The following is a 12,500-nucleotide window of genomic DNA, read 5'->3' as shown; positions in this document are numbered from 1 at the left end:
TATACCATATCCATACACACACCCTACATACCGTACATCCTGTATACCATATCCATACACACACCCTACATACTGTACATCCTGTATACCATATCCATACACACACCCTACATACTGTACATCCTGTATACCATATCCATACACACACCCTACATACCGTACATCCTGTATACCATATCCATACACACACCCTACATACCGTACATCCTGTATACCATATCCATACACACACCCTACATACCGTACATCCTGTATACCATATCCATACACACACCCTACATACCGTACATCCTGTATACCATATCCATACACACACCCTACATACTGTACATCCTGTATACCATATCCATACACACACCCTACATACTGTACATCCTGTATACCATATCCATACACACACCCTACATACTGTACATCCTGTATACCATATCCATACACACACCCTACATACCGTACATCCTGTATACCATATCCATACACACACCCTAAATACCGTACATCCTGTATACCATATCCATACACACACCCTACATACCGTACATCCTGTATACCATATCCATACACACACCCTACATACCGTACATCCTGTATATTATATCCATACACACACCCTACATACCGTACATCCCGTATACCATATCCATACACACACCCTACATACCGTACATCCCGTATACCATATCCATACACACACCCTACATACCGTACATCCCGTATACCATATCCATACACACACCCTACATACCGTACATCCCGTATACCATATCCATACACACACCCTACATACCGTACATCCCGTATACCATATCCATACACACACCCTACATACCGTACATCCCGTATACCATATCCATACACACACCCTACATACCGTACATCCCGTATACCATATCCATACACACACCCTACATACCGTACATCCCGTATACCATATCCATACACACACCCTACATACCGTACATCCCGTATACCATATCCATACACACACCCTACATACCGTACATCCCGTATACCATATCCATACACACACCCTACATACCGTACATCCCGTATACCATATCCATACACACACCCTACATACCGTACATCCCGTATACCATATCCATACACACACCCTACATACCGTACATCCCGTATACCATATCCATACACACACCCTACATACCGTACATCCCGTATACCATATCCATACACACACCCTACATACCGTACATCCCGTATACCATATCCATACACACACCCTACATACCGTACATCCCGTTTACCATATCCATACACACACCCTACATACCGTACATCCCGTATACCATATCCATACACACACCCTACATACCGTACATCCCGTATACCATATCCATACACACACCCTACATACCGTACATCCCGTTTACCATATCCATACACACACCCTACATACCGTACATCCTGTATACCATATCCATACACACACCCTACATACCGTACATCCTGTATACCATATCCATACACACACCCTACATACTGTACATCCCGTTTACCATATCCATACACACACCCTACATACCGTACATCCTGTATACCATATCCATACACACACCCTACATACCGTACATCCTGTATACCATATCCATACACACACCCTACATACCGTACATCCTGTATACCATATCCATACACACACCCTACATACTGTACATCCCGTTTACCATATCCATACACACACCCTACATACTGTACATCCTGTATACCATATCCATACACACACCCTACATACTGTACATCCTGTATACCATATCCATACACACACCCTACATACCGTACATCCCGTATACCATATCCATACACACACCCAAATCTCACCCAATATCAAATCTCCCCTTCATAGCCAAAATTTTGGAAAAGGTTGTAGCACAGCAGTTCTGCTCACACCTACTTATGAATAATATTTTTGAAATGTATCAGTCAGGATTTCGGCCTCATCATAGCACAGAGACGGCGCTAGTTAAGGTGGTAAATGACCTGTTATTGGCCTCTGATCAGGGTTTTGTCTCCTTAATTGTTTTGCTCGACCTTAGTGCAGCTTTTGACACCATTGATCACACTATACTACTTGCTAGACTTGAGAACGTTGTTGGAATAAAGGGAACGGCTCTCTCTTGGCTCAGGTCTTATTTGACTGATCACTATCAGTTTGTTGATGTAAATGGTGAGTTCTCCACACTCTCTGAGGTAAAGTTTGGTGTTCCTCAAGGCTCTATTTTAGGCCCTCTGCTTTTCTCTTTATATATGCTGCCTCTTGGAGAAATTATTCATAAACGTGGTATTCGCTTCCATTGTTATGCTGATGATACACAGCTGTATATTTCAGCAAAGCCAGATGAGAGAGATCAGCTTAACAATGTTGAAAAATGTGTAAAGGACATTAGACAGTGGATGCTCGATAACTTTCTACTGCTAAACTCAGATAAGACGGAAGTACTTTTACTAGGACCACATGCAGCTAGAAGCAAACTTTCCGATTACCTAACATCTCTGGATGGTGTTTCTGTTTCAGCGTGTACGGCTGTCAAAGACCTTGGTGTGATTATTGACTCGAGTCTTTCCTTTGAGGCTCACGTGAATAATATCACCAGGATCTCCTTCTTTCACCTTAGAAATATTGCTAAAATTAGAAATATGATGTCGTTACAGGATGCAGAAAAACTAGTTCATGCTTTTGTTACTTCTAGATTAGACTACTGTAACGCTTTACTGTCTGGGTGTTGGAGTAGGTGCATAAATAAGCTTCAGTTAGTTCAGAATGCAGCGGCAAGAGTCCTCACTAGATCTAGAAAATATGACCACATCACCCCTGTATTAATCAGTCTACACTGCTCCCAATCAAATCTCGCATTAATTATAAAATACTACTACTGACGTAAAAAAAGCACTTAATGGTCTCGCACCACCGTATCTGAGTGAACTTCTGTACCAGTATGATCCTCCACGCCTACTTAGATCAAAAGGTGCTGGCTATCTGTTGGTTCCTCCAATAATGAAGATTACAGCAGGGGGCAGATCTTTCTCTTATAAAGCCCCACAGTTATGGAACAGCCTTCCTATCAGTGTTCGGGACTCAGACACAGTCTCAGTGTTTAAGTCGAGGTTGAAAACATATTTATTCAGTCAAGCCTTTAATCAGAAGATTTTTCTTAGGTAAAGGCTCAGATCTGGAGGGAACATTGATATAGAGTGTTTGGTGAACTGGGATATTTGTATGCTGTCGTCCCCTCACATTCATGTGTTCACTCAGGTTTGTTGATGGTGGTGTGGTGGGTCGTCTCTTATCCCAGAGATCCCTCATGTCTGTGTTGCCTTCTGGTTCTCCCTTTTAGTTATGCTGCCATAGCGAGTCTTGCCGGAGTCCAAACTGCACAGTGACTTTAACTCTCATGCAACACTAGGTACACCTAATAATCCATATCCTTTTCTTCCTGTCACCCTCTTCTCTCTCTCTCTCTCTCTCTCTCTCTCTCTCTCTCTCTCTCTCTCTCTCGGTCGAGTTTAACATGCTCCTGAGGCTCCAGTGACCACTGTTCCTGCCCCTCTCCCCTCCGTGGATCTTCCCACTTCGTCCAGGCCTGCCTCTGGATAGTGTTCTCTTTGACTGGAGGCACTCTGTGCAGCTGGGGAAGGTTTGTCATCAACGCCTTGGGTGGTTCCATGAAATTCCGGAGTAAGAACGGGAGCTTTGAGGATGGATTGGACTGTAGGTAATGTCAGCAGTCTCCTACACTGACTCAGGAATACAGTTCGCTTTTGATCATCATCACTGCACCCCGCAACATTGTATACCTGCCACAAATGGACATTCGGTGTAACCCAGATGAGGATGGGTTCCCTCTTGAGTCTGGTTCCTCTCAAGGTTTCTTCCTTATGCCATCTCGGGGAGTTTTTCCTTGCCACAGTCGCCAGTCGCCACCGGCTTGCTCATCAGGGACAAACTTACTCATAAAGAACATATTCATTTTTAATCACCGCATTATCTGTGTAAAGCTGCTTTGAGACAATGTTCATTGTTAAAAGCGCTATACAAATAAAAATGAATTGAATTGAATTGAACACCCTACATACTGTACATCCTGTACTATACTGTATCTATACACACCCTATATACTCCTGCAGCTTGATGAGAGCTGACCTCCTGTAACACTGTCCTGTAGGACCTCCAGCACGTCTTGCCCTATTACTGCTCAGAACGCCTTGAAAAACCCCACAGGGAGACCATCTATACCTGGCACCCACCCATTCTCCATGCCCTGTAGAACCTCCTGAAGCTTAGCCAGTGTCAACTCCCTGGCCACTGACTCTGTGAGCTTAGGCTGGTCTTTGAGGAAGCAGCTTTGAATGTTCATTAGACTCTGATTCTGTTCACTCACCATGCGTAAATCTTTTCTGTCCATTCTTTCGTTCTAAACTGAAGAAGAACTTAGAAGGAGCATCTATCTCAGTGACACTTATAAAAAATGAGCGGACCACTGTGATGTAGTGTCTAACAGGTCATTTATTTTGGCTTTTTTATTTTTGAGAGTTATAATATGCCATCGATTTCCTGTGGCCCCCAAACACGATTTCCTGTGGTCTTTAAATCTCACCACTGCTGTAGGGAGTTAAACGCTTCTCTAGTTTTTTATTAAAATTTTTCCATATGTCACAGAGATCATGGGTCTCCACCAACTCCCACAGGCGCTTACGGGAAGCTACATGAGGTACAATTAAAATCACCCCAAAACTAAAAACTGCAGTTTAAAATAACATTATTGAGTTTGTGTAAAAACCTAATTCTCTCCACTGCACTGGTGTTTATCCACACAGATAAACACTAAAACCTCATTCTCACTAAAAACATTTACTTTTAAAAGCCTCCCGTTTAGAATTTCTTCTACATGGTAAGAAACAGGATTAAAATTGCGAGTAAAAGCAGGGCAGCACCACTAAGTGACGTGTTGTGGCTTAAAATCACCAACCCGTCCCACTCCTTCACCCAGTCAGCAGCGTTACTGCTGTCGCTATGGGTCTCCTGCAGCATAACAACATCCACAGGTTTCTGTCTTATAAACTCATAAAGCTTCACTCTGTTTCCATAATCCCTCGCTCCAGAGTCCACTGTGACTTTTTCACCTTCCAGGCCCGGTTTAGCTGAGCAGGGGGATCTCCTGGTCCGGTTCGGCCGAGCAGGGCTTCTCTGGGGTGGGAAAGAGAGAAAGAGAGGGAGAGAAAGAGAGAGAGAGAGAGAGAGAGAGAGAGAGAGAGAGAGGTTTATGGATAGTGTATAGATAGTGTGTATAATATGTGCACATATACACAATATACACTATCGAAACTTGTGTGTTATTATGGGATGTAGAACAAAGCCATGTGGCCAAGTGTGAGACAGAGAGCAAATTAAAGCTAAATGCTTATCTCACACACAAAAAGAACATGTCTACTGCAAACACACCATAATACCTGTTTGCATAGTGTGCATGTGTGTGTGTGATTGAGACACGCACACACACACACAAATGAACGAAAGTGGCAAATAAATAAAGTATTGCTGAGTATTTAAGTGTGTGTGTGTGTGTGTGTGTGTGTGTGTGTGTGTGTGTGTGTGTGTGGGTGTGTGGGTGTGTTCGTGAAATGATATGAATGTATTAGTGATAGATAGAGAGAGAGAGAGAGAGAGAGAGAGAGAGAGAGAGAGAGAGACAGAGACAGAGACAGAGATCAGTGAGATGACAGTGAGACAGATGAAATTGTTTCCTGTCTGTTCCAGCTGTGTGAGGTTTTCATCTAACAAGTCGAAACAAGAGTAAAGCCTAAAGTGTGTGTGTGTGTGTGTGTGTGTGTGTGTGTGTGTGTGTGTGTGTGTGTGTGTGTGTGATAGAGATCACAGACATCTCTGATGAGTGAAGCTGAGAAACTGACTGCACATCAACACTCAAGTTTGTCTCACTCTGTACCTCTCTCTCTCAAACACACACACACACACACACACGCTCTCTCTCTCTCTCTCTCTCTCTCTCTCTCTCTCTCTCTCTCTCTCTCTCTCTCTCTCTCCCTCTCTCTCTCTCTCTTCTCCATTTATCCTGTAGTAATTAAATAAATATAATTAATTTTATTAGTAAATGAAGTCATTATCATGATCTGATTTTATTATAATGTTGAATATCTGTGAAATAATGCCATGTTGTAGCAGCTACAAACACTCATTCCCTCACCATCCTCTCTCTGATCTCAATCTGATCCCTCTCTGATCTCAATCTGATCTCTCTCCAATCCCAATCAGATCTCGATCTGATCTTTCTCCAATCCCAATCTGATCTCAATCTGATCTCTCTCCAATCCCAATCTGATCTCTCTCCAATCCCAATCTGATCTCAATCTGATCGCTCTCCAATCCCAATTTGATCTCTCTTTGTTCTCAATCCAATCTTTCTCTCTAATCTCTCAATCTGTTTTCAGTCTGAGCTCTCTCTCTTTTCTCAATCTGATCTTTCTCCTAATCTCTCAATCTGTTCTGTCTGATCTCTCTCTCTTTTTAAAATATGATCTCTCTCTCTAAACTTTCTCTGGTCTCTCTCTCTGTTCTCAATCTGATCTCTCTCTCTCTCTTTTCTCAATCAATTCTCAGTCTGGGCTCTTTTGCTCATTTCTTAATTTGAACTTTCTCTGTTTTCAATCTGATCTCTCTCTGATCTCTCTCTGTTCTTAATCTGATTTCTCTCTGATATTTCATTGATCTCAATCTGATCTCTTTTTGATCTTAATCTGACTCCTCTCTGATCTTTCTCTGTTCTCAATCTGATCTCTCTCTGATCTCTTTTTTTCTCTGATCTCTTTCAGATCCTAATCTGATCTATCTCTGATCTCAATCTGATCTTTCTCTCTAATCTCTTAATCTGTTCTGTCTGATCTCTTTCTCTTTTCTAAATATGCTCTCTCTCTCTGACCTTTCTCTGATCTCTCTGGTCTCTCTCTCTCTGTTCTCAATCTGATCTCTCTCTCTCTCTCTCTCTCTGTTTTCAATCTATTCTCAGTCTGGGCTCTCTCACTCATTTCTTAATCTGATCTTTCTCTGTTCTCAATCTGATCTCTCTCTAATCTTTCTCTGTTCTCATTCTAATCTCTCAGAGATCTTAATCTGACCTCTCTCTGTTCTCAATCCGATCTTTCTCTCCAATCTCTCAATCTGTTCTCAGTCTGAGCGCTCTCTCTCTTTTCTCAATCTGATCTCTCTCTGTTCTCAATCCGATCTTTCTCTCTAATCTCTCAATCTGTTCTCAGTCTGAGCTCTCTCTCTTTTCTAAATCTGATCTCACTCTGTTCTCAATCTGATATCTCACTGATCTCAACATTATCTCTCAGATCTCATTCTAATCTCTCTCTCTCTCTGTTCTCAGTCTGATCTCTCTCTCTGATCTTAATCTGATATCTCTAACATCTCCATCTGATCTCTCTCTGATTTCAATCTGATATCTCTTAATTCTCAATCTAAATGATCTCTGATCTCAATCTGATCTCTCTTCGATCTCATTCTGATCTCTCTTTGTTCTCAATATGATCTCTCTCTGGTCTCTCTCTGTTCCTGCCCTACTGTCAGAGCTGCTGCTGTAAAGAATTAATTAACACCTCCAGACCAATTAAGATGCAGAACCCAGCAGTGCTGTGCATGGTGTAGTACAGATTTCGGTGTACATGATACATGTCCTGCAGGATGTGGATCTGAGATCACCTGTTGGTGTATATAAGATGTTTGTACAGATCCTTAACCAAGAAAAATAATCTTATTTAATTAGCTCAACATGGTGACACAGATCTAATGACAGGGATACTGACAAAGGCACTGGCAGAGCTACTGACAGGGGGGCTGACAAATATATAGACAGGGGTAGTGACAAGCATTCTGACAGGGGTACAAACATGGCTAATGCCAAAGATACTGACAGGGGTACAGACAAAGGTACTGACAGGGGTACAGACAAGGATACTTACAAAGATACTGACAGGGGTACAGACAAGGGTACTGCCAAAGATACTGACAGGGGTACAGACAAGGGTACTTACAAAGATACTGACAGGGGTACAGACAAGGGTACTTACAAAGATACTGACAGGGGTACAGACAAGGATACTTACAAAGATACTGACAGGGGTACAGACAAGGGTACTTACAAAGATACTGACAGGGGTACAGACAAGGGTACTTTAAATAATACTGACAGGGGTACAGACAAGGGTACTTACAAAGATACTGACAGGGGTACAGACAAGGGTACTGCCAAAGATACTGATTGGTTTACTGATAGGAGTACTGAAAAAAGATACTGACAGGGACATTGACAGGGGTACTAACAGGACTACTGACAAAGCTATTGAAAGGGGTACTGACGGGGTACTGATTCTTCTTCTTCTTTTGGCTTTTTTTCCATACATATTGTCGTCCTCTACATCTCCTCCTTGTTTTTCCTCTTTTCCTCCTTCCTGGTGGCTCCATTCTCAGCATTCTCCTACTGATATACCCCATGTCCCTCCTCTGCACATGTCCAAACCAGCTCAATCTCACCTCCCTCACCTTGTCTCCAAAGCGTCCTACATGCACTGTCCCTCTATTAAAATTATTTCTAATCCTGTCCATCCTCGTCACTCCCATACGTCCTGCTTCACCATCTCCACACCATCCAACCTTCTCTCTTTCTCATTTTCCTCGTTCATCAGCTGCTCAAAATACTCCCTCCATCTTCTCATCACACTCTTTCCACTAGTCAACACATTTCCATTTCCATCCTTTATTGCTCTAACTTGTAGCACATCCTTCCCAGCTCGGTTCCTCTGCCTGGACAATCGCTATAAATCCTTTTCCCCTTCCTTAGTGTTCAACTTCTGCTCTCCTGCACTTCCTCATTCCACCACCACCATGTTTCTTTGTCTTCATTTCTATTTCCAGATGTCACACCAAGAACCTTTCTAACTGTCTCCCTTATCACGTCTGCAGTAGTTCCACAATCATCCAGCACCTCTTCACCACCACCAAGCTCCTGTCTGACCTCTTTCATGAACCTCACACTACAGTCTTCCTCCTTCAGCTTCCACTATCTTATTCTACTTTCAGTCCTCACTCTCGTTCTCTTCTTCTTCACCTCCAAAACCATCCTACAGACCACCATCCGATGCTGTCTAGCTACATTGTCCCCCGCCAACACCTTACAGTCTCCAATCTCCTTCAGGTTGCATCTCCTACATAGAACATAGTCCACCTGTGTGCACCTTCCCCCACTCTTATACGTCACCCTATGATCCTCCTTCTTCTTAAAATAAGTGTTCACCACTGCCATTTCCATCCTTTTAGCAAAATCCTACCACTTCATCTAACTCACTCCAGAATTCTTCCTTCTCCTCCATCTCACAACCCACTTGTGGAGCATAAACACTGATGACATTTATCATCACCCCTTCAACTTCCAGCTTCATGTTCATCACCCTATCAGAAACTCTCTTCACCTCCACTACACTCTTACTGTACTCTTCCTTCAGAATCACCTCTACACCATTTCTCTTTCCATCCACACCATGATAGAACAGTTTAAACACCTCCAATGTTCCTGCTCTTACTCCCTTTCCACTTGGTCTCCTGAACACACAACATCTCTACCTTTCTCCTCTCCATCATATCAGCTCCCTCTCTCCCTTTACCAGTCATAGTACCAACATTTAAAGTACCAACCTGAACCTCCACTTCTCCTCCACTTCTCCTTTCCCTGCTGTCTCTGTAGACATCTTCCTCCTCTCCTTCTCCTCCTTCAGCCAACAGGAGCACAATTTCCACAGGTACCCTGTTGTTAATGATACCTGTGGTGGTCGTTGGTAACCCGGGCCTCGACCGATCCGGTATAAAATTATGATTCCTGATCTGTATAATTGATGTGGCGCATGTTTTACGCTGGATGTCCTTCATAACACAAAACTCCACATTTACCGGGGTTGAGACACTGAGAGTCACCTGACCTGTGCAACACTAATGACTGGAGTGACAGGGTACTGAAAAAAAAAAGGTGACAGGGGTACTGACAAAGCTACTGGCTAGAGTTACTAAAAGGGGTAGTTATTGAGGTAGTGACAGGGCTACAGATTTACAGATGTTGCTGATGGAGTGGATCTGAATTAACACTGAATTTAGCACACACACACACACACACACACACACACACACACACACACACACACACACACACACACACACACACACAGGAATAAACACGAATCCCTCCGCGCGCAGCTTCCTTCAACTTCAAAGGGTCTCGCGGTGGAAAGGTGTGGCTCCGTGAACATTCACGTCATAAAGTAAATCCGCGCGCGCACATCCGATCCGCTCCGGTACAGTGTGGAGTAGTGTGGAGAGATCTCCGAAGCGCGTGCAGCCGTGAAACGCTCAGGTGAAGCTTCTCACCGTCACACAGGTAAAAAAAAAAAAACCAATCTTTCAGATATTTTATTTCTTTATTTGATTGTTTTTTAGAGAGAAAAAAATGAACGCAAACGTTTCTGAAAAAGTTCAGGGAAACACGGACACGGTGCGCGCACGCGACTCACTCAGCTGAGCACTAAAGGACTGAAACTTGTATTTAGAAGGAAAGTGTGAAAGCGTTAAAGTTCGGTTCCGGTGTGATTTATATTCCAAACCGTGTTACTGGGTCCGATTCCACACACTGCTCACGTGCATGTAATCCAGATGTGATCCTGTTCTCATTCTTTTACACTTTCATATAAATATATACATTCAGAAAGAGAGAAAGAGTAGTGTGTGTGTGTGTGTGTGTGTGTGTGTGTGTGTGTGTGTGTGTGTGTGTGTGTGTTTATTTCCCTGAGTTGGACAAGACACTTTACTGATGTCTGATGTTCTTTCTAATCCAGAACTTTAGAAGTTGAATTGTTCTGAGATCCAGATGATGAGATTTCAATCCTAATGTAAATTGGGTGTAAATGCAGGTGTGAGGGTTTTGTGTTTGGTCCTTCCCTCACTGGTCTGTACCGGCTCAGAGCTTTGGTGAATTCTGATGATCTAACGTCTGCCAGCTGAAACTGGTCTAAACCAACAAGCTTCTCTTCTCACCACCGTCAGCATGGGTCTCGTGATCTCCTCCACACTGCTGTATGCACTTTATTTCCTGCAGCTTAACAGTTCCGAAGTGATTGAGTTAAACTCAGCGTGAATATTCATATTTATTAAGGAAATAAATAAGATTTGTATTAAATATAAAAAAAATGGACAGGATGGAATCATGTCATGAAATCATGAAAAATAACACGTATACGCTGCCTCACGTCTCACCGTCACACACCGTCTCACCCAACTTACTGCCTCACCGTCACACCGTCACACACCGTCTCACCCAACCTACTGCCTCACGTCACACCGTCACACACCGTCTCACCCAACTTACTGCCTCACCGTCACACCTTCACACCGTCACACACCGTCTCACCCAACCTACTGCCTCACCGTCACACCGTCACACACCGTCTCACCCAACTTACTGCCTCACCGTCACACATCGTCACACACCGTCTCACGCAACTTACTGCCTCACATCTCACCATCTCACCGTCACACTGTCACACACCGTCTCACCCAACTTACTGCCTCACATCTCACCTTCACATCGTCACACACCGTCTCACCCAACTTACTGCCTCACATCTCACCGTCACACACCGTCACACACCGTCTCACCCAATTTACTGCCTCATATCTCAACATATCACTGTCACACACCGTCTCACCCAACTTACTGCCTCACATCTCACCGTCACACACCGTCACACACCGTCTCACCCAATTTACTGCCTCATATCTCACCATCTCACCGTCACACACCGTCTCACCCACCCTACTGCCTCACGTCTCACCGTCACACCGTCACACACCGTCTCACCCAACTTACTGCCTCACCGTCACACCGCCACACACCGTCTCACCCAACTTACTGCCATACCGTCACACATCGTCACACACCGTCTCCCCAACTTACTGCCCCACATCTCACCATCTCACCGTCACACTGTCACACACCGTCTCACCCAACTTACTGCCTCACATCTCACCGTCACACACCGTCTAACCCAATTTACTGCCTCATATCTCACCATCTCACCGTCACACACCGTCTCACCCAATTTACTGCCTCATATCTCACCATCTCACCGTCACACACCGTCTCACCCAACTTACTGCCTCATATCTCACCATCTCACCGTCACACACCGTCTCACCCAACTTACTGCCTCACCGTCACAGACCGTCACACACCGTCTCACCCAACTCACTGCCTCACATCTCACCATCTCACCGTTACACCGTCACACACCGTCTCACCCAACTTACTGCCTCACATCTCACCGTCACACCGTCACACACCATCTCACCCAACTTACTGCCTCACATCTCACCATCTCACCGCCACACCGTCACACACCGTCTCACCCAACTTACTGCCACACATCTC

The 12,500-nt window shown here is 44.0% G+C and overlaps 1 protein-coding gene across 1 annotated transcript in view; it reads left to right on the top strand.

Moving 5' to 3' along the window:
• Positions 1-10,338: 10,338 nt before the first annotated feature.
• Positions 10,339-12,500, top strand: part of sp6 (Sp6 transcription factor) — an 8,424-nt gene continuing 6,262 nt past the window's right edge. The window contains exon 1 of the mRNA XM_083521938.1: positions 10,339-10,454. The gene's annotated coding sequence lies outside the window, so the exon portion shown is untranslated. The remainder of the gene's footprint in view (positions 10,455-12,500) is intronic.

This window comes from Silurus aristotelis, assembly GCF_946808225.1.
Source record: "Silurus aristotelis genome assembly, chromosome: 20".
Lineage (NCBI taxonomy): Eukaryota > Metazoa > Chordata > Actinopteri > Siluriformes > Siluridae > Silurus > Silurus aristotelis.
The sequence above is the reverse complement of the archived record's forward strand: the minus strand, read 5'-3'. Positions and strand labels throughout refer to the sequence as shown.